Consider the following 24356-nt stretch of genomic DNA (forward strand, 5'->3'; position numbering starts at 1 on the left):
CTTCTTAATTACATTCCTGCAACTGCACGCTAACTTTTCATGTTTCATGTACAAGAGCATCCAGATCCCTCTGTGCTGCACTTTTTTGGAGAGCGGGGTGCAGATGGTGCCAAACACAGGGACCCTTGGGCTAGGGGATCCTGGGATTGATGTTTAATAGTTGCGGTAGGATCACCTATAGGGTGCACACAAACTAATGTTGCATTATATTGTTGCTGCTCTTAATATTAATGACTCATACTGCATAAGAGAATAGGCACCAGAGCCTATGATTTCTCTCCCTCGCCCTGAGCCAGAGTATCACCTCTGGTGTCCCCCAAGGGTCTATCTTTGGCCTCTCCCTACTTCTCATCTACATGCTGTCCCTCAGCGACATCATCTGAAACTACTGCATTAATTTTCACATGTACGTTGATGAGACTCAGCTCTACCTCACTGTCGGCTTTTTCGACTCATCCACTATTGCTAAATTATCAGACCTGCTAATCCAACATCCAGTGCTGGACGGTAGCTTTTGTGACTTTCCTCCCCGGCCAACTTAGTGGGAAGAGGAGATGGGACCAGAAGGAACTGAAAAAAGGAAGTCTTTTTACCTTTTTAAATTTCTGTTTGGGACCAGGAGGAGTAAGATTACTCCACTGGGCTAAACACAGCAAGTTTATATCTACCCTGCCCCAGGCTTCCACTCTTCCCCTGCACAACTCCCAATCATAAGAAAAACAGAATTACCTGGAAAAACTCAGCAGGTCCGGCAGCACGGCGGAGAAGAAAAGAGTTGACGTTTTGAGTCCTCATGACCCAGGACTCGAAACGTCAACTCTTTCCTTCTCCGCCAATGCTGCCAGACCTGCTGAGCTTTTCCAGGTAATTCTGTTTTTGTTTTGGATTTCCAGCATCCGCAGTTTTTTGTTTTTATCCCAATCATAAGATCCTCCTTAATCCTGTCTCTGTGATTTATCTGAGAGGCAGAGTCTTTTGCTTCTGTTTCTGACAACAACCACCTGTCACCTGACAATCTATTGTTTCCTGTCAGCAAACTGCCACCTCCCACTCATTTTGGGCTGGAGACTGACTTCTGGCCAGGACTGAAAATTTCATGTTCCCAAGGTCAACATGGCTTTCTCGTTGCCTCAACCTCTGATCAGCCAGCTCCACATGTTCACTTCCTGAATTAAAATCAGAGCTTCTGTTACAGCATTTGACACTAAGACCACAAAATGGATGGAGTCTGAATAGACTGAAGGTGCTCCACGTCAATAACTTCTACGATGTATATTTTTTTTAACGTTTGGTATCATAAAGTAGCATTAATCATGTGAATTGTACTCCATTAAAATAAATAAATAATGCACAGAAGAAAGCTATCAGATAATAAAAATATTCAACAAGTGACTCATCAGCATAAACTCTTGCTTGTGTTTGAAAATTCAGGTCATTAGTGCAATGTCCTTGGCAGTCCTCCTACATATTCTGTTTATATTATCAAAATGCTGTTGGCATCATCACTTCAGATTATTTTTCCATTAAAGCAATTGAAAAAGCAGCTCATCCACGTCAAACCAGACTGTCGCCTATTTATCTACATCTCTTCATTCCCATAAGTGACCATTGGATCATGGCCATCCTGTGCTGCATTCTTTAATTGACAGTTCTTATTCCATCTGGTTAGGTGAGTCTCACGAGTCATCTTCCTCTCTTGCACTGTGTGACTGTGATACCAAGATTCAAATAATAGAGTTTGATATTAGGTACATCAAAATGCAATAGTATCTCCTATTAGATTGCAATTTTTCTTTCATACACATACACACAGCAACAACAAAAGCTTACATTTCTATAGTGCTCCTCCTATACAGAGACACATCTCAGAAAGCATCATTGTGTGGTGAATAGTAAATGACCACCGAAAAAGGGCAAGAGAGTCAAGAAGGGTGAGCGCTTAACCGTAAAAGTTTTTGAGTGTAGTGAAGGAAATGGAAAAGCAAAGATATTGAGAGAAGGAGTTCCATAGAATGAGATCAAGGTAGCTGGAGAGGTGGAATACAGGAAATGGACAACAAGTAATAGGTTGATGTTGGAGAGGATGAGCAAGGTGTGTGGAGCTGAGAAAATCACAGCGGCAGGGATTGGTGAGGCTGTAGATGATCTCAAGCTGAGAAGTACATTCTGAAAGTCAGTTGTCTGGAATATGGAAGCTTTTGGAACAGTGGTGAGGATAATGGGGATCAAAGCTTAATGCACATAAGGAAGCAAAGAATGGCATTATGACCACCTCTGTAGAGACGTGTGGTGGAGTAACCCCCGCTCAGGTCCCACTGCTCACTTATGTTTTGTATGTCTCCCTATGGATTACCCTTTACTTTGCTATCTATTGCCTTGCAAGGTGCTTGCCTTTGGGCTGGTATTTGGGCAGAAGAAGGAGAACGGAGACTTAGAAGAAATGCTGGCAGTCCTGAAACAAAAGGTTGAATTTTGCTGATAGGGTGATGATTCTGACTTCGGGACGATTTTGGGGTTGGGAACCTGTAAGTGCGTGAGGCAGGACAGTGGACCCGATTTTTCCAGAGAAGGCCAATTGAAAAGCCAAGAGCACTGTGCAATTAAGGATAGTGTGGACTACAGACTTGGGAGGAACAATCAGAGTGCCCTAAGTGAAGGGAAACAGCAGGCTTTACTGTGAAAAATATGTGCTATTGATGAGAATGGAGAAAGAGGAGGTGGCACAAGATGGAGGTGCAATACTGATGCTGGAACTGTCAGCCAAATCCTCACATCAGCAAAACAGCTTCAAGCTGAAAGCATTTGTCTGTGGATGTCCTGAGGATTGCCAATTTATTCCATATGCCAAGAAAGGTAGCATAGTGGTAATGTTACTAGTCTAATAACCCATAAATCCAGACTAATGCTTTAGAGACATACATTCAATTAAGTACTTATTCTGGAATAAAAAACTAACCTCAGTAGTAGTGACAATGAAACTATGGGATTGCCGTGGAAACACATCTGGTTCACTAATGCCCTTAAAGGAGAGAAATATGACATTCTCCCCTGGTCCAGCCTCTCTGCAATGTCTGGGAGGGTGGTGGAGGCGGGTTGCCTCATATCCTTTAAAAAGTACCTGGATGAGCACTTGGTACGTCATAACATTCAAGGCTACGGGCCAAGTGCTGGTAAATTAGGTTGGTAGGTCAGGTGTTTTTCACATGTCGGTACAGACTCGATGGGCCAAAGGGCCTCTTCTGCACTTTGTGATTCTGTGAATGTAACTGACTCTTAACCGCCCTCTGAAATGGCCTCACAAGCCATTCAGTTGTATCAAACTGTTACGAAAAATTTGAATAAGAACAAAACTGGATTGACCACCTGGCATCTACCTCAGGCTACAGACTAGTCAAGCAACAGAGTCACACTCCCCGCATCATACGTTACAGCCAGTTGTTCCACTCCTCCAACAGCATTCCTGGATATGTCCTGTCCCACTGGCAGGACAGAGCCACCAGAGTTGGTGGGAGAATGGTGTACAGTGGGGAGGGAGGTGCCCTGGGAGTCCTCAGCGTTGACTTAGGCCTCATGATGTTTCACAGCTGCAGGCCAAACAAGGTAATGGCCTGCTGATTACCGTTTAATAACCTCTATCAGCTGAAGTAACAGGACTTGTATTTTACACATTTATCTTTAAAAACTCAGGTAATTTTAGTAATTGTCAGATTTTATTAATAGTAGAAATAGTGAGGTTTATTCATGGTTGTAAATCCTATTAGATTAGCTGGTGAGTCTTTCTTACTTACCTTAAGTAGAGAATTTTAATTGGGGCAAGTAGAACATTTATCAAAATAATAAGAATATAAGCACAGGCAGGACTTTAGATATGAATTAAAATTTGATCAGTAAAATTATTAATTAATTAAGCACTATAAAGATAGCAGGGCAGTTGATGTGAGGCAGCTGCAGAATGTGGGGCCTCATGGACACCTGTATGATCCAGAGCAAACAGGTCTATAGTAATTGTCTCCAGCTGGAGGGGCTTTGGCTCAGAGCCATTGAGCTAGATGCCAAGCTGTAGACACTGCGACACATCGGGGAGGGGTAAAGTTTCCTGGACACTTTGTACCAGGAGGTGGTCACATCCCTTAGGATAGGGTCATCTGATTTGAACCATGATCCGGGACAGGAGGGTGAGACTGCGAGTGAGGCAGCTAAGTGATCTTCAGCCTTTGCAATTGTCCAACAGGTACGAGGTTCTTGCAGCTATATGGATGCATGTGGGGACTGCAGGGTGGATGAGGAAACTACAATGGCATTGTGGTACAGGAAGCCATTCAAGCAGGGGGATTTATTAGGAATGCCGTGGCAGTAAGGGGTAGTAGGGGAATAGACACAGTTTTCTGCTGCTGAGAGTGTGAGCCCGGAAGGTTGAGTTGACCTGCCCAGAGCCAAGGTTCAGGGCATGTGCTCTGCATTGGAGAGAAATTTGCAGTGGGAGGTCTACCTAGGTATCAATGACATAGATAGGACTAGGAAAGAGATTCTGCTTAGAGAATATAAGCAGCTAGGGGATAAATTAAAAAGCAGATCATCAAAGGTAATAATCTTTGGATTATTACCTGAGTCACGAGCAAATTGGAATCGGGTAAATAAGATTAGAGAATTAAATGTGTGGCTCAAAGTGTGGCATGTGAAAAATGGGATTCGATTCATGGGGCACTTGCACCAATACTGAGGAAAATGGGAGCTGTACCATTGGGATGGTCTTCACCTGAACGGTGCTGGAACTAGTGTTCTGGCAAGTCTTTTAATTTGGGCGGTAGAGGTTTAAACTAAAAGGTGGGGGAGAGGGATCAAGTGAGGGGAGCTGTGATAAATTAAAGAAAGAGAACAAGGCACTTAGGGAATTGGAAATTTTGGTGGGGCAGAAAAGGACAGAGCACTTAAACTTAAGAGCCCATGAGCAGATAAGTCTAGAGGTCGTGAAAGTAATAAAAAAGACACAATTGAAGATACTCTATCTGAATGCACATAGCATTTGCAAAAACTTAGATGAATTGACGGCACAAATGGAAGTAAGCAGGTATGATCTAATTGCAGTTATGGGGAGGCGGCTCCATGATGACCAAGGCTGGGAACTGAATGTGCAAGGGTATTCAGCATTTAGGAAGGATAAGCAAAAAACGACGAGGAGATGGGGTAGCACTGTTAATAAAGAATGAGATCAGTATATTAGTGAGAAAGGATCTTAGATCAGAAGATTAAGATGTGGAAACAGTTTGGGTGGAGCTAAAAAACAGCAAAGGGCAGCAAACTTTGGTGGAAGTTGCTTATAGGCCACCAGACAGTAGTGATAATGCAAGGCACAGTCGAAATCAGAAAATTAGAAATGCATGTAACAAGGGTAATACAGTAATCATGGGGGGCTTCAATTTATATACAGACTGGGCAAATCTAATTAGCACTAATCCTGTGCAGGTTTTCTAGAACAGTATGTTGAGGAACCAACCAGGCAATGGGCTATTTTAGATCTAGAAATTATATAAGGAGTAAGGACTAATTAATAATCTCATTGTAAAGGAATCTCTGGGGATGAATGGCCATGTTATGTTAGAATTTTACATAAGGTTTAAATGTAATGTTGCTCAATCCAAATCCTGGGTCTTAAATATAAATATAGGAAACTACAAAAGTATGAGGGGCAAGTGGCTGTCATAGATTGGGAAACTACATGAAAAGTATGATGGTAGACAGGCTGTGGCTAACACTTAGGAATTAATACATGGTTTACAGTAAATTTACATTCCTTTGATTCACAAAAACCCAGCAGGAAAAGCGATCTAACCATGGCTAACAAGAGAAATTGAAAATTGTATTAGATCATAGGAAGAGGCTTATAATATTGTGTCACAACAGTGGGCTACAGTCACCAACTACCTATGGGCACATTGAGCTTTTTTTAAGGAAGACCTGTGTTTTTAAAAGAAATACAAGGACATATTGAACAAAAGATGGCTGATAATGTAAAGTGACCACTTTCTGGAAAATTCCTATGTGGATTATACTGACAGGTCTGTCCTGAGGGGACATGAAATGTCGCACCTGAAGAAGTGTCAAGGCCTACTTCAAACAGAGACACTTGAAAGAAGGGTACAAAAAGTGCAAAAGACTGGACTTTAATCTCCTGTGGCTGTGAAGACAATGGGGATTGTTTCCTACCTTGTCAGACATCCAAAAATCCATCTCCTGTTGATTTATATCTCAGAATGAGTAAAATGGTCTGAGATGAAAGAAACACAGACTCCAGTTGCAAGAGATGACTATTTCCCCTCCCGGGAATATGCAAGAAAATGTGTTAAAAAGCAGGCTACAGACCAGCGTTGGTGAATGACAGAAATAAGAAGAAACACCAGACAGTCACCAGACAATCTCTCTCCCTTTCTCATGCTGGGGGTGGGCGGGGGGTGGTGGTGGTGGCAAGTGTGTTCTAGTGGAGACCACAAGTAAAAAGAAACAAGACAGACTCATCAGTTACCTTTCAGAGAAAACCAGGATCCATCCCCGGGACAAACCAACAAGTGTCTTCAACAGACTGCAAATCTGACAAAGTCAGCTCCACTGAAATCACCCAACTGAATGGACAGAACCTACCATCATCCATGCCTCATAGACAAACCAAGGACCGATATGTATATTTTAAAACTTTTATTTGGACTCCCAACTTCTCATTTCTGATTAAAGTGTGCATATGTGTGTCATGTCTTTATTATTTTTCCTTTGGCTTTAGTAACAAATAAACTTACTGTTTCTTTGACTAAAGAAAGCATGGTTAAGTTGGTCACTTATAAAATGTACATTCTTTTAAACAAGGAAAAGATATCCACAGGGAAAGGATTTTTAAACTAAACTTGTTGCAACCAACCAAGGGGTTGAATAAAGAGGCGAACCAGCTCATTCCTCCTCACCCAGGATCATAACAAAACTGGGGTCCCGGGCCGGTCAGAACAACTTGGGGATCTCGACCAGAAAATTAACAAACTGAGAACCTCATCTGGGACCGGTCGTGGCAGTTGCCAAAAAAAAAGTAGTAAGCCTGAGAACTGGGAGCATTTTAGAATTTAGCAAAGGGGGGCCAAGAAACTAATGAACAAGAGACAAATTAGAATATGAAAGTAAATTAGCAGGAAACATCAAAACGGAGTGTAAAAGCTTTTATAGGTATGTAAAAAGGCAAGGATTAGCAAAGGCAACTGTGGGCCCATTGCAGATAGAGGCAGGAGAATTTATAATGGGAAATAGAGAAAGAGCAGAGAGACCAAACAAATACTTTGGTGGAATTATCCATCAACAAAACTAAGTGTGGTGGTGGGCGGTTTCAGCGGCGCTCACCCCACTATCCGAAATGGCGGAAACTCACGCCCAATTCTGAACTTGAAGGGTCATTAATTATGCAAAGGTCTGTATAGGTCTGAATCACCTGGCAGGTCGGGAGCTGATTCGTCCGCCCACCATCAGATGGTGGGTTCAAATGTCCGGGCGCCATATTTAGATGCCAGTCCAACACATAATCTCACACTCTCCAGCCCACCAGAGATGTCTGAAACCCATAAGAGAAAGGCTAAGAGCCTCAAGAGGAAGGCGGCACCCTACATCACCCACAGGCCCTCTAGGCCTTGATCAGAGGGGTGCAGGTACACAGGCAAGTGCACTACCCCAGGGATGGCTGCAGGAAGCGCAGCAGCCTCACCTCTCTGGCCTGTGAGGCTATCGTGGAGCAAGTCCGTGGCTGGCAACCGCACCCGTAATGCCATCTGGTGCAGGAAAGGGATGAATTATCTCATCTGCTCTGCCAGGGTAAGTTATCCTTCAAAACCCTCTAATATCAAACTCTCATCATGGCATCATGCACTCAAACGGCTACTCCCTTCAGGGATCTCACACAACCATTAGCGGGGGACACATATCAACACTTATTCTCTCACCGAGACTTTCACATCACTACCATCCCATCTATCATGTTGCTCACACTCCATCCCTGGCCCTTCTGGAGAAGGCTCACCACACACAGGGGACATGCATCTCACCCAAACTCTGCTCCATCCCTTCTCATCACATGCCTTTCTTTCTTCTTCATACAGGCCAGGCTGGTGCACAACAGGCACGAGAGAGCACAGACTGGGGGAGGGATGGCCTACATCATTTCCCCCACTGAGTTTGAGGAGGCTGCAGCAAGCTGGCTGGGGAGGACAGGGATCAACTCCTGTGGGTAAGGGGAGATCGGCCTCTCCCACCAACCCAGTACAGATCACTGCTCCATCACTCCATCAAATCCTGACGTTCACAGTGAGTCACGTGTAGTCTTATCTAGCTCATGCTCATTTACTGAAACTCTATTTTTTATTTTCTAGGCACCAGCAGATTGAAGCCCCCAAAGCCAGTTGAGCACCAGTGGGAGCCGCCAGACTTCATCCGAGGACGAAGCTCTGGAAGAACCGTCACGGTGCTCACACGCACCCTCCACCAGCTCAGAGACACACACATCAGTGGGAAACAGCTGTGGATTATGCTAGGGCTCATTTTCTGGGGAACACCACACTGACACGTCCCAGCAGCAGTCAGAGGTAGGGACAGAGCAGGTCTCCGGTACTTGAAGGACTGCTTTAGTCCAGCAACCCACTCAGTTTGAGTCAGATGATGAGCGGCCACCAACTCAATACTGGAGATGCAATGATAGGCAGCAGAACATCAGGTAGAGATTCGACAGTCACTCAGCAGACTAGAGCGAACAATGGAGGTGATCATCTGTGTTCTGTCTGATGTCATGGCTCCAACATGCGAGCACCTCGAGGTCACTGTGGGAAGGCTGGCGACCACCTTGGAGACCTTGGTCCAACAGGTCTTGCAGGATTTGTGCTCGGCCCTGCACTCCACGGCCACACACCTTGGTGGGCACCATCTCCTAAAGGATTCAGAGTCGGGCCCTCAGGCACCCACAGGGAGGGTGAGCATCATCCAGGCACTCCTGGGGCCTCCTCTCAGGACAGTCCAATGGTTTGCAGCCACCCACAGCTCCTTCTGCATGTGACTCCCATCCACGCCAACTTCTCAGGCTGCCGTGGACACTTCTGCCACTGACCAGGTGGACATTTATCAGGCCAGGTCCCTCCAGGCCTTGGACTACCAGAAGATGTCTGCCAAGATCATCACAGACATCAGGACGTAGCAGTCAGCAGGCTGCCTCCACCTCTGCTACAGATGTCGGTGCTGCACCCAGGTATAACGCTAGAGTTAGGAAAGTGAAGAAAAATTGATGTCATTTTTGGGTCACAGGTGTGCTGGACATGTAAATAAATTACATTTTTGTTAATGCATTTGGTGGATATGCGAATGTTCTTGGCAAGTGAAGGTGTTGTGATTTTGTGCTTTGGAATCCTCTTATTTTGAGGTTTAGCCTTCCTCCTACTCAGTGACAGTGTCCCACTGTGAGATTCACATTCCTGTGATGTCAACCACAGTTGAACTAATCTCTGCACCCTTTGTGTGATGTCAGGGAGATATGTTTAAATCTTTACTGGAAATATGTGATGTAAGCGTTTCTAACCCTTCTTCCTCAAGGAACAGCATTGAGTGAGGGCAGCTCATCAGCATTGATATTCTAGCAGCATTTGTGTTTCCTCAGTGGTAGTGGCAGAAGAAAAGACATGCACAGGAGGAGGAGATCCCTAGGCATGTCCACATCTCAGTTGCAGCAGTGTTTGCATCATTAGATGGCGGTGAAGACTTCAAGGCTTCTTTCACATTCATCTTGTTTCTAAGTGGACTCTCAGTTCCCAGAGTCAGCTCACTCACAGGGCTCCACAAACCAAAGCAAAGATCATGGCCTGGTGATTCATGAGGCAAGTGTGAATGCGGGACTCGGTCTTGCTGCAAGTGGGTGGACATCCCCTGAGGTGAAAGACAATGGCATTAAGGGCTAGGAGAGACGTGGCCATATTCCCTCATTTAACTTTACTCTTCCTGGAAACTGTCAACAATTAATGAATCACTAGCATGTCTCCCATGTCTTCCTTGCTCCATGGTGAGATCGCGCTCATACTGACCCTTAGCAGCCTCCTGAGGTTCCTGGGCCTCTGGATCTTCATCCTCCAATGAGGTCTCATCCTTCTCCAGTTCACCCTCTGGCAGGGGTTCACTGAATCACCCATTCCTGGCGCGAGTGTATTGGAATGAGCCACTTGAGCGGTCCAAGAATCTGAAGTGCATCATCAGAATCCCTATGGCCTGCTCTATAAGGGAGCATGTGGAGCTGTGATCAGCGTTGTACCTCTCCTCAGAACGACTCTGCTGGTGACACACTGGTGTCATCAGCCAGCATTTCAGTGGGTATCCCTTATCCCCAAGCAACCTTCCCTGCAGACGTAATGGCCCCTCGAAAATCTTGGGCATCTGGGAGTGACTCAGAACGTAGGAATCATGGCAACTCCCAGAGTACCATGTTCAAACATGCAGTATGTGCTTCCGGTGATCACACACCAGTTGTAAATTGATGGAATGATAGCCAGATAGAATTGTTTCTGAAAGTGGAGGCCTGCATGAGTACCACAGCACAATGGTGTTCCTTGGAACAATGTAGATAAAGAACAGGAGCAGATCAGCCCTACAGCCCCAGCAGTGTGGCGTTCATTGCTACAACACTGGTGCAGTGCTATGGCATATAGTCTATATATATTCCACTCACCTCTAAATTGCCAGTGTTCTGAGGTCCAACTTGTTCACGCCTCCCCTTTTCAAATGGGCTTGAGGCTGATGTAATTTCCCACTGGCGTGAACCAAGATTGGAAGGCGTGATGAGATTCCGGCGAGCAGCTGTTTTAATGAGCATTCATTATGTTAATGAATGCAAATGGAATTCAAGCCACTAGTCAGCGGGATAATCGACCCGCAATAAACATTCCATTGGGAGAATTGCAAGCCAGCGGATTTTTGACTTTTTGCCTGCTGCTGGATTCTCCCGGCCACCAGGAAATCTGTTACGGGTGGGATGGAACAATCCCATCCTTTGTGTCTCTCTTCACAGAGAAAGATAAAAAAGGTCTCCTCGGAATGTTAGAGAACCAAAAGCTACCAAGAACGAGAATCTGAATGATAGAAATATTGGTAAAAAGGTAGAAATTAATTGGACTGAAAGTTAACAAATCCCTGGAACTGATGATCTACATCACAGTGTTGACAGAGATGGCTGTAGAGATAATGCATGGTGGTTATCTTCCAAATTTCTATAGATTCTGGAATGGCTCCTGCAGATTGGAAGGTAGCAAATGTAACCACACTATTTAAGAAAGGAGGGAAAGAGAAAACAGGGAACTACAGACCTGTTCATCTTGTCAGTTTTGGCAGGCTCCCACTGCATCCACAGACCTATTTTTTAACTTATCGGCTGTTTAACGCTGAAGAAAATGTTTAAAATAAGAGCCCTTAGCCCTCCAATGGATTTCTAAATCAGAGAAAAGTCAGTGGAAAGCAATTTTTTTTTAAACACGCTCTGTCATTTTTAAAAGCCTTTTTTCTTCACCCCAGTTCAGCTACCACATGTTATGGTACCGGCTGAGGGCCTGTTGCTGCAGCTTTCTTCCAGCTGCAATCTCGATGTGCTGATCCTGATTTGCTGCATATTTTAAAAGGAAATTTCAGTTTTTTGCTGCATTTTGCTCACCCTGCTAGTGAGTTAGAACCATAGAACCATAGAAAGGTTACGGTGCAGAAAGAGGCCATTCAGCCCATCATGTCTGTGTCGGCCAAAGAGATAAAAGAAACTAGCCGCTCATTTTATTTCTACTTTCCAGCATCTGGTCCATAGCCTTGTAGGAAACAACACCTCAGATGCAGATCCAGGTACCTTTTAAATAATTGATAAATTTCAGCCTCGACCACCAACCTAGGCAGTGAATTTCAGATGCCCACCACCCTCTGGGTAAAAAAACTTTTTCTCATGTTCCCTCTAATCCTTCTACCAGTCATCTTAAATCTATGCCTCCTGGTAATTGACCCCTCAGCTATGTCTTTCCTGTCTGCTCTATCTAGGCCCCTCACAATTTTGTACACCTCAATTATGTCACCCCTTAACCTCCTCTGTTCTAATGAAAGCTATCCTAGCCTATCCAATCTCTCCTCATAGCTGCAATTTTCAAGTCCTGGCAACGTTCTTGTAAATCTCCTCTGCACTCTCTCTGGAGCAATTATGTCCTTCCTGTAATGTGGTGACCAGAATTGTACACAAAATTCTGGCTGTGGCCTAACTAGTGTTTTATACAGTTCCATCATTACACCCCTGCTTTTGTATTCAATACCTTGTCCAATAAAGGAAAGCATTCCTTACGCTTTCTTTACCACCTTATCCACCTGTCCTGCCACCTTGAGGGACCTGTGGACATGCACTCCAAGATCTCTCACTTCCTCTACCTCTCTCAATAACTTTCCATTTACTGAGTATTCCCTTGCTTTGCTTGCCCTCCCCAAATGTGTTACCTCACATTTTTATGGATTGAATTCTATTTGCCACTTCTCCGCCCACTCAATCAATTGATATCATTCTAGAATCAGCAGTTATCCTCTTCACTATCAACTACATGGCAAATTTTTGTGTCATCTGCAAATTTCCCAATCACGCCTCCCACATTTAAGCCTAAATCATTAATATATACAATACACAGCAAGGTCCCCAACACTGATCCCTGTGGAACACCAATGGAAACTGTTTTCCATTCGCAAAAACATCCATTGACCATTACTTTGTTTCCTGTCACTGAGCCAATTTTGAATCCAATCTGCCACCTCTCCCTGTATCCCATGAGGTCTCACTTTCCTGACCTGTCTGCCAAGTGGGACCTTGTCAAATACCTTACTGAAATGAATGTATACAACATCCAGTACACTACTCTCATCAATCCTCCTTGTTACTTCCTCAAAAAATGCTATTAAGTTAGTACGTGACAGGACCTTCCCCTAACAAAACTATGCTGACTATCCCTGATCAATCCAAGCCTTTCTAAGTGATTGTTTATCCTGTCTTTCAGAATTGATTCCAATAATTTTCCCACCATCGAAGTCAGACAGAACAGCCTATAATTTTCTGGCCTATCCCATGCACTCTTTTTAAGTAATGGTGCAATGCTCGCAGACCTCCAATCCTCTGGGACCATGCCTGTATCCAGTGAGGATTGGAAAATGATCCTCGGAACATCCATTATTTCCTCCCTGGCTTCCTTCAACAGCCTGGGATACAATCCATCTGTCTCTGGTGATTTATCTTCCTTCAAGGATGCCAGCCCCTCCAGTACTTCCTCTCTCAATATCCTTATTGTATCTAGTAATTCGCACTCCTCCTCTTTAACTAGAATATCTGCATCATCCCTCTCCTTAGTGAAGAAAGACAAAGTACTTATTGAGAACCCTGCCCACACCTTTTGCATCAACCCACAAGTTACCATGTATATCTCTGATAAGCGCTACCTTTCCTTAGTTATTCTCTTGGTCTTAATGTATTGATAAAACATCTTAGGATTTTCTTTGATTTTACTTGCCAATATTTTTTCCTATCCTCTCTTTGCTTTCCTAATTTCCATTTTTGCTTCATCCCTGTACTTCCTATACTCCTCAAGGCTTTCTACAGTGATGAGTCTTGTGTGATTGTCATAAGCTTTCTTTTTCTAGATCCCTTAACTCTATCTCTGCGTTCACTCAGGTTCTTCTTTCCATCTGCACTGTGGATTATTCATTTTGTCAGCCTTTCTTCTTTTATTTTTGAAATTTGCTCAGCCTTTTTGTGATCTGATGGGTCTCTTGACTCCGCCTCTGCACCTGATCAGATCTGGCTTTTCATCTGCACAATGCATTCTTCTGCTGCATTTCAGCTTTTTTTCCCTTTATCTTTTGAATTTTGCTTGGCACTTTTCTCATCTAATTAGATCCCTTGACTGTGCCTTTGATCAGGTCTGGAAATGGACCTCTATGTGCCCTGATGGAGTCCTTTAGCCTTCAAGTGTACAATGGAGTTTTTTTTATTTAAGTGCTTTCCAACTGTGCCTTCAATTTACATGCACATCTCCCAGGCCAGGCTTTTGTTTTTTTAGTTTTTCATGCTTTGGGAATATAGATTCCTTCCCCATCTTCCCTGGGACTTTGGGGTCCATCCTTCACTGCCGCCATGTTGTAAGATTGTTTGGTGTCTCACGTGAAGGTCTGGAAGCTTGTGTGGTTGAACATAAACCATTTATTGTTAACCCATAACTATATACATATCCAAGGTACTGCCATGCACAGGGCGCTATTTCCATCCTGGCTCCTTCCAGTCTCTATTACACACACAGTCTACTATCATGTGACTGTTCTTCAGTCCCACATTAACTCTTGTTCTTTTGAACACCCTTATTCTACAATGGTATGCTGCTGTCCCTTAAAGATATATTACGATAATAGGGACCCTCTCAAGGAAAGTCAAGTGTTGCCTGTTAACCCCTTCTTTCCTATTTTATTAAAAGAATGAGTTACATGGATGGGGGCACATTTTGAGACTGAAGGTCACTTCATGTCATAATGCATCAAAGAGTTGGGCTCTCCTGTGATTGGAAGCTTGACAATTACCTGCCACACTACCTTAACCTGAAAGAAATATCAGGTGAGTTAGGAGGATCCAACCATGAGTTCTCAACCTGACCCAACCAACACTAGGAACAAGGCCTTTTATTTTGAACAGCAGGACCTCTTCTGTGGAAAGATTGTGGAAGTGAGCCTCTTTGCCTTGCGGGATTTTAGACTCACCTGTTGCCAGTAGAAACACAGTCACAAGGGATCCAAGCTTAGCCATTCAGCCCAACTACCAGCTGAAATATGGATTCAGAAAGGAAAACCACGAAAGAACTTTAGTGCCATGAATGACTCAAAAGTCAGACTGCTCCTTGCTCTGGTCACTGTTTCAGTTTAGCTATTTATGTAGGGCTCTGTATGTGTGATAAGAAGGTCAGTCACAGCTGTTTTCAGTTTGCATAATTTTTTTTTCAGGTTTTGGATATGGTAGTCAAGTGAACACAAGGATGAGGACTTGTAAGTTAAGGAACAATCTATGATGCAGCATTCTTGCAGTTATAATAATCAATGACTTTTATCTCCACCTATTATTATTGATAGTTTTGCTGGAAATAAGTCATACATATATACACATGTATATTATATAAATATATATAAATATATATATATATATATATATATGATTGGAATTGTTGCAACATTTAAGGTTATGAAGGCATCACTTGAATCCATAGCTGGGTGAAAGAATTATACATCTGTCAAGCTCAGATTTTTGTAGGGGGTATATATGTCAATTTTATTCTCAGCATTCATGGCTTTATTCACCAGCCCACCCTGCCAAAGCCCTGCAACTGTTTGCACAGCTGTGCTTCTGGCTGTGGGAGTCCTAGGAATCCCACGAGCCTTCAGTTCCTCTGACCCCTTCACCGTTACCAGTGCACACACGCACACTGAACTAAATTAAAGGGAAACTGTCTGACTAGCAGGTTAGTCCCGAGCAACCCGGGGACCTGTTTATTTTCTTTGCTGAATTCCCTCTTGTTACACTGAGTAAACTGGTCAATTTATGAGCGCTTCTGCATCATTCCTTTTTAAGCTTTGTCATTTTATGAATGGAAAGAAAAAAAAACCCGATTGAACTCATTTGTTTTTCTTTTTTTTTATTGCAAGTGTATACATTTGCTGAAGCTGGCATGCCAAAGAACAAAGCTAGCAATGCCAAATTCTGAAGTAATGCTGTGAAATTATTCATTTGGTTTCTACCAGAAGAACAGAGGACCCATTCAATACTCACACATTGACCTTCTAGTACTTGAGAAGTGCTTTCTCCTCCAACCACTGTAAAAGCACTCTAATAAAACATACATCAAATCAAACATTGTCAATTTCCTATGCTTAGGTCTAGCAAAAATATTTAGATTATAAGCTAAGGGATGGGGGTGGGGAGTGGGGAGTTTGAGAGCTGAGAAGGGAGCAAGGAAGGCTCGAGTGACTTGCACATCAGGTCCATAAAATGTTTTTACACCAGTTGAATCAGGCTTCAGCTATGTGCAATGTTAATATTGAGATTATGGCCAATTATGCATAACCTTGATTAGGAATTTTAGTGATTGAAGCAGAAATCTTGATAACACTTAAGAATAACCTATATAGATGGCTAAAAGAAAATGGAATAAGGGGAAATGGAAACAGGGAATACAAATGGAGTAGGACTATGTGGAGGATAAACATCAACATGGACTGCTTGAACTAACAACCTGCTTCCATGTTGTAGCTTCTATGGAAGTAATTAAAAGCATTGTTATACAATAGATACCAGTTTAAGATTGGTATCTGCTTGGAGCCACACAGCTAGCAGAGCAGAATTATAGGACTAGATCTTGCATTTCTTGTCCTAACAGGATTAGCGCTGGACTTATGTTCACCACCCCAAACCCATCATGATCCCAATGCTGTTTCCTGGGTTGGGGCATTGTCATTCATGTTGGATTCCTGGAAGGAAATCTCCCAGAAAAGGCCATGGCCCAAGCTGTGGTGGCTTGGGAATGTCACTGGAGCAGCATAAGAGACAAGAGTTGCATTAAAGCAGCAGAAAGATCTCAAGGACTGGAGCAAATGTTTCACTTAAAGCCTCAGCTGAGACCAAGGTCATCAGCAGCTAAGTGCAAGTTCAATGGGAGAGGCTTCAGAAAATACAATAGGAGGCAACCTCTAGAGAACCCTCTCCCACCATCAAGAGACTTTGGAAACTTCCTGTCACTACCCTTCACACTACTACCAGGCTTCATCTGGTGGTACCAAGGTACCAGAGGCAGAAGGGATGGAAAGCAAGAAACTATGTCAGGAGCCTGGGACTCACCTGCCCACCAGCTTTATATGTGGTAGACTGGGAAGAAGTGGGCACTGGTGATTTTGGGGATGGAGATGAGAGAAATTGAGGATGGGGCAGAGGTAGTTCTCAATGCTTGATTTCCTCTGAAACCCACCTGAATTGGGGCAGAGTAATGGAAGAGAAATCCAGGCCACACTGAACACTCCATGTCACTCTCTGACCAGCCTCTAATCAATGGGACCTGAATGCTAGCTAACTTTCTACATCACTTCTGCTTTGTCCTGAGAGGGGAATTACAACTCGTTAATGGAGGGATGAGTTAGATGAATTGAAAAGTTTCCCTCACTTTATGGTGTATGTGTGTATGGATTTGAATGTGGATGGGATTGAGCTTGGCTATGATATCTGTGTTGTTTGAGTAGCCTCCCAACTGTCACTATGAAGGCACAAAGTGTTGTGGGGTGCTAGGTTAATGACCTCCTTCTGGCTCGCTGGCTCCTCTTTCTCTTCCTCTTTGGCAACTAGCGGGGAAAAAGAAGAAAATGCACCACAATATGTGCAGCAAGATCCCCTTTGAAAAACAGCTGGCAAACGATTGCATTGCAGTGCTTGTGAAGCTGCCAATGCTCCTCACTGAAAATCTCATCTGTCCTGAAGCAGATAAAAAAAGAAATATATGTTAGAAGGAAAAGGTTGTTAAACAAAAAAATTGCTCTATCAAAGAGTCTTGGACACGATACAACTTATAAGCTTGTGTGATCATGTAGCTATGAGGAACACTGTGCTGACATTCTCCTGGATGCCTTATACTTGATCAATTTAATAGCCTACATGGGCAGCAATGTGATATGCAGCATGGCAGTGGAGCAGAGTAAAATGAGCTTGTCTGCATATTAAGCAAGATCAGTGGTTGGAAAGGTTCCCCAGATTTTCCATCTGTGATGGTGAGCAGCATTGAAGAAGCTTGCTACATATTGTATATCTACCTTGGCAGCCTTGCGCAGGCCAAGAAAAAACTTATTTCACCTGGTCCCATATCTGGGTCATAGCTAAGATTACATTAACTTGATCCATTATCTCTAGCTATGCTGTCTGTCCATGCTCCTTATTGTTGGATAGCTTTCTCCAGCTAATAGAGTAACACATTGTGGCTGAACTTCCTGCTACAAGGCCTCTTATGTCTAGTCACTAATTGGGATTAAAAGCAAAACACAGTCAGTGCTTGAAATCTGGAATAAATTCAGAAAATGTTCAAAAAACTCAATGGGTTCAGCAGCATTTCTGGAGAGAAGAAGGTACGGTTAACTTGTCGTGTCAATGGAACATTAACCCTTGCATCCTTTCACCACAGAGGCTGCATAACCTGATGAGTATTTACAGTATATCCTGCCTTTATCACTGAGCATGGTTGCTCTACTACAAACCATCTTTAGCAAGAAGAACAAATGCACCCTTAAATTAGCTGGGAGATCTTTAAGAGTTTCTGGAACAGAGCATCCCATCTCCTATCTTGGTTTGTTTTCAGTGAAATACTGGGAACACCAATAAAACATGCTGCTGAGCTGACCTTACCAAACATGGGAGGTCAGCCGCTTATGCGTTGGTATGATTAGTTTTCCTGTATTCAATATTGTGATGAAATCTCCGGCTTATGACGCCAGTGCGGAAGCATATGTGAGCAGTTGTATTCACTTACTTTGTTTTCAAAACCTGTGTTTTTTTGAGACAGCACCTAACTGAAAGAGAAACTAAAACTTTAGGTGAAGAATTTTCCCCCTGTTGAGGAGGGACGTTCGGGAGCTGTCCCGTGTGGACGCGCCTCCAATCGGTGTCCCCGATCAAGGCCGCACCACCATTTTAAGTGGGCGAGCCATTTAAGGCCCGCCCAGCGTGACGTCCGCCAGGAAGTGCTGTGTGCCCCCTGTGCGGATGGGGGGTGATTCCCTAAGCTGGGAGTCCGCTCTTTCGTGCATGCACGCAAAAGAGTGCACTCATCTCCCTGAGGCTAGGTGCTGCCTCAGGGAGATTGGCGGTAAATTTAAAAATGGAACACATAGAGAAATGAAATTTCCCTGACATGTCCCCTCATGTGACAGTGTCACATGAGTTGGGACATGTCCTTCACTTTTAAGTAAACTTTTATTAAATTTTCCAAAACCTACATGAAACATCATCCCACTCATGGATGAGGTTTCATGCTTTTTCTGAAGTCCATCAGGGCTCTAATTACTTTTTAAATGGCCTCAATTGGCCGTTGACAGGTCGGCAGGTGCACAGCTGATTTGGCTGCGCCCCCATCGACCTGAAAATTGAAATGATGCGGGATGACATCGGGAGTTCTGCCGACATCATCCCGCATCACTTTACGCGTCGGCAAGTGGGCCCTGCACCCCCTGCTCGCCGACCTCAATATCCTGCCCTAGGTTTCTAGGAAAAAAGTGGTTGTGACTTTGGGTCCATGGCTGTGACAGCAGACTTCTGGGAAATCAGACTGTGACCTCGGGTTGCTAAGGAAACGGAGGCTGGTTGAAGCCAAAAGGAAATACAGAACACTTGAGATCGGATTTTAGCAGGATCAGTGCAGGGGTCTGTGGAAAGTTGTGTGTGTGAGACAGCTGAAAGAATGGAAACCTGAAAGCTGGACTTAGCAGCATGATAGTGAAATAAAATCACTGCTGCTGCTTCAGTTGTTTTACTGAACTAGCCATACAGTGCACCAGGATATTACAGAGTAGTCAGAAGGAGGTGACTCTGGGGAATCCACACCATCAAGGCTGTTTTGAACTGAGTTAAGGAGTTTCTGCAGACATGTGCCATTTTATTGAAGACCATGCCTGTGGGTGCTGCTGTTGGCTGGGGATTAGGCTAAATCTGTGAAGAAAAGAAACAGAATTTGATCGGAGAATGTTCAGAGCTTTGAAGGAAGCTAATGCCATATATGCTAAGTGCACTGCCAGTAAACCTGTGTAGTCTATCTTTGTTGTACCTGTTATTTAAAGTGTAATTTATTGTTTCTATTAAATGCAATTTGCATGTTAACTCGTGTTTATTTTTTGTTGACTTTGGCTTGATTGTTAAAGTAGAAGTTAAAAAAGTGAAATCTTGTCTATTGGATTTCTTGTTGGTATCATTTGGTAAATTCAGTTCTTTCGGTTTGTTGGTCTCCATGAGGATTATAACAAAAGTGGGGGCTCATTCTGCATCTGAACTAAATTTAGCTGGAATTACTGGAACTTCCAGAATGTAAAGAAACAAGATTTCACATTTACTTTTGCTGTATTCTTTGAGAAATCAAAGCCTTTTATGCTTAGGGCTTTTTGGAGAGAAGGATTTGTCTTTTAGTGCTTTGGAATAGTTGACTAAAGATAATTTGAAGGCTGTAGCAGATGAAATGGGGGTTATTTTAAAAGTAGGAGCTAAGAAAGCAGAGATCATTGCAGAATTGGCTCATCACTTGAAGCTTAAGGAGGAAAAGGACATTCCTGCTGGTGATCAGCTGCCATGGTGGGATTGAACTTGCATCTGCAGAGCATTAATCAGGGCCTCTGGATCACTATTCCAGTAACATTACCACATTTACCAGACTCAGGAAGGTTGTGGAAGTATGTGTATTTGCATTTGGTATGCTTTAGGTATTATCGGGCTGAAATTCTGGGAGTCCCATTCAATCGTCAAACATACAAGGGAATGAAAACCTTGACTATCCATGGAGATAGCCATTGATCCCATTCCAAATTGTTTGGATGTGGTCATTTTCATATTTGGGGCAGCCGACCCCATCTGCTAGGCGCTTCAGAAACCCCTGTCTCAGTTTGCTGATGTAACTTGGAGCAATACATATTCCTACAAGAGCTGGGATCATGGTAGGATATTATTTTCTTCGAGGAACCAATATCACTGTTTAAAAGGTAATCCCTGTGGAAACAATTGCCTTTGGCTTATTGTTGATTGTGATTTTGTAAAGTTCTAGAATGAACTCACTGTGAGCCCTCTGCTGACAAGAGTTCTGTTGGCCTTATAGATAAGCCATAATAATTCATAAATAGATGAATTTCCAGAAAAGATGGGCTCGCCCAAATTATGCTGCTCCCTTGATACATGAAGGTGGACAGAATTTTCAATTGCAGTGGTTAACTCTTTCACTTACTCTCGATCTGGACAAGAAAACAGTCTACAGAAGTTCAAATTTGGGAACAAACGAAGACAGAGGGAGAACTCTGTTTCTACAGTTTGGGCCAGCTAGTGTTCAGGAATTTGCTAGTATGTAAAGTGAATTTAACCTTACAACAAGGATTATGCGGCATGGTTCGTTATTTTCTCTGTTAAGGGGAATGTTTCAAACTGGATTAAAATGCACTGAAAATTATAATCTGTTAATATGTATTTATAGAATAAATCAGTTTAGCGATTCCAATTAGCCTAGTTTCACTAGAGTGTTTGTCAAACTGCTAATATCAGCTGTGGCTCCGTTGATAGCACTTCTCCTTCTGAGGCAAAAGATTATGGCCAGAATTTTACATTCGGCATGCGGGCTCAGCAGAAGCAAGCAGCGGCGGTTGGGGAGCTGATCGCGATCAGCTCTGCACCTTGATTTCACACGGGTGGGCCAATTAAGGCCCACCCTGCGTGGATCGCAAGCGGTAGTGCTGAGTGCAGGCTTGTGGGGGGGGTGGTGAAGAGAAAATCAGGTCTACCGTGCAGTTCGCGCATGCGTTTAATCTCCCTGAGGCACAGAGCTGCCTCACGGAGATTGAAGCTCTTTTTAAAAGAAGTAATAATGACATTAAAAATTTAATGAAACATGTCCCCTCATGTGGCTGTGTCACACGAGATGGGACATGGTTTTAATGGCAAAAGAAAGTTTTTATTTAATTTGTATGTGCTTTAGGAAACCTCGTCCCACTCAGGGATGAGGTGTCCTAAAAAATGTAAAGGCCATTTGGCCTTTTCGCCTGCCCGCCAACCCGTAAGGTTGGATGCGCAGCACAAAATTCAAGTTAATTAGGTCTTTAATGGCCTTAAAAGGCCTTTCAATTATCGTTGGACACGCAGCTGACACCAGGGTGTGCCCACCGAATGAAATATCATGACGGTGCGTGGTGACGTCAGGATGCCAGCCCGACGTCATCACGTGTCATTTAACACTCTGGTGTGTCGGGCACATGCCCACATGCCGAATGTAAAATTCTTGTCTATGAGTTTAAATCCTGCTCTAGGAATCGAGCACAAAAATATAGCTGACATATAGACAACACCTGACAATCCAGTAACTAAGGGAGTTCTGCACTGTTAGGCATGCTGTATTTTGATGAGATATTAAACCGAGTCACCATCTGCCCTCTCAGGTGAACATGAAGGATCCCATTGTGCTATTTCAAAGAAGAGCACAAGAGTTACTCCAGGTGTCCTGACCAATAATTAACCCCAATCAACATCGCATATCTGGTTCACATTGCTGTTTGTCAAAGCTTGCTATATGCAAATTGCTGCCAGGTTTCCTACTTTACAATGTGACGACACTTCAAAAGTACTTCATTGGCTGTAAAGTGCTTTGGTACGTTCTGAGGTTGTGAAAGGCTATATAAGTGCAATCCTGTTTTGTTCTAGAACTGTGGAAACACACGTGGAGGTATGTGTGAGATTCCAGGACACAAATTGAGGAATTTCATTGCTATGATTCCAAGTCACATGATCCTATGACGACACACTGGAAAGTAAAAGTAGACAAGCATTTGTAATGAATGTGTGGTCTGCTCACAGAAGAGACCCCGATGTTTGATCTGAGCAAATGTTTAGTCTAGACCTGAAACTTGTAACAATTCTCTTCTGCCATTGGATGTGATTGGGTCTCCTCATCTCCCTACTCCATGGTAATGTTTCTTTGGATGGTGGAACTATTCAAGGGGCAACTGATCAAAAATGATGTGGGAGATCTTTGCCATACTATAATGCAATAACTTTCAAAGCAACAAAACTTTTGCCTTAAGATCCTAATAGACCTCCAGGATACTGAAGGTGGCCTGCACCTCATATATTTAATGACTGTTTTCAGCCTTTAAAAATACTGAAATAATTTTTTACCCTTCAGGCAACCACTTAACAGGGACAGTCAACATTCCCTCCAAGCTGCGCAGGTATGTGGCCATGCAACAGTCGGGAATATGCCACATGGGGCAACTGAGCCATGCACAAGCAGTGTTCCCTTTAAGATGTCACGCAGCAATCTTAAAGGGACTATGCAGTACAACAAACAGGCCATGCAGTGCAGGGAAATTACAGGGAACATTGGTGACTGTGTATCTTTAAGTGTTCCCAGACATCTGTTCAGAGCTTGAATCTGAATTGGTTCTTTGTTGCTGATTATGCAGGAATTTACTCATGATAATTTTTTTGCTTCACTGTATCAAATGACTTTTGCAGGTCTGTATAGGGTATGCTGATATCATATGAATTGCTTGTAATTCATTTTGACAAGTCTTAACTGTACTTGACAAAGCTGTATAAGCAGACCAGACTTGTTACGGCATACTGGAATGTTGAATATTTTTATTGAACATTTTTGGGGAAAGGTTCGCAAAAGTTATTGGTATCCAGTCTTGAATTCTTTTGCATCTTTCTGTCTTTTGAAAATTCAATATATCCAATTTAAGATGTGATGATGCAGTTGGGTTCTCAGACTTGGCACAAAAGTCATGCACATTTTATTTTTGAATTCCATACAGAGTTTGCTCTTCTACCAAACTTTCCTACTTTAGCAATGTTTCCACATATTTAATTTATCTTACTTCTTCCCCCTTTAAATCTCATAGTTACTCAACATTCACCAACCAAAAAGACTGGCAAGAAGCCTTCAAACTTTGGACTTGTGCTGGAAATTGCTTTAAAGTAGCCTATACAGGTGAGTCACCTTCTGATTCCTACACCCTCATCTGAACTCAATCCATGTGCAACTGTGAACATAAACCTATATCCTACTAATCTGTTCCTCAGGCACTTGAGTATAAATGCTGCCAGACCTCTGCCAATTCCACTGTGAAACGAGAAGCTGGAAAGTGCACGAGAACAGTCTGGGATGGTCTGTTTCTGATATTTCCTTCCTTCCCATAAATAGAAGATTCTTCCTCAGCATTGCTCCAACATTGCATCAAGTGAGATTGGTGAACAAGGATATGGAAGATGGCAAGCATAAACCAGCCTCCACCAGCACTTTCCATTTTCATGACTTGTTCCATGCAAAATAAATTTAAACTAATTGCAAGTTATTTATTCTGTGAATTTTGTATAACTCAGTCAATAGAGAAAAAATTCAAAAAGAAATTATAATTTTTGAAGAAAAACTGTCAAAAGAAGTAATGCAGGTAGCTTGTTCTCTGAATCTGTTTCACTCACTATATCATCCATATGCTGTGCTTTTTAAATTTACATAAGATATAACAGATACAAAGGTTTAGACACA

The 24356-nt window shown here is 43.1% G+C and overlaps 1 long non-coding RNA gene across 1 annotated transcript; it reads left to right on the forward strand.

The window, feature by feature from the left end:
• Positions 1 to 1603: 1603 nt before the first annotated feature.
• Positions 1604 to 23932, forward strand: LOC121275708. The gene is made up of 3 exons (XR_005942552.1): positions 1604 to 1669; positions 23710 to 23798; positions 23891 to 23932. It is a non-coding gene; the product is annotated as an uncharacterized LOC121275708 (long non-coding RNA).
• Positions 23933 to 24356: the final 424 nt, after the last annotated feature.

Source organism: Carcharodon carcharias, chromosome 3 (genome assembly GCF_017639515.1).
Source record: "Carcharodon carcharias isolate sCarCar2 chromosome 3, sCarCar2.pri, whole genome shotgun sequence".
Taxonomy (NCBI): domain Eukaryota; kingdom Metazoa; phylum Chordata; class Chondrichthyes; order Lamniformes; family Lamnidae; genus Carcharodon; species Carcharodon carcharias.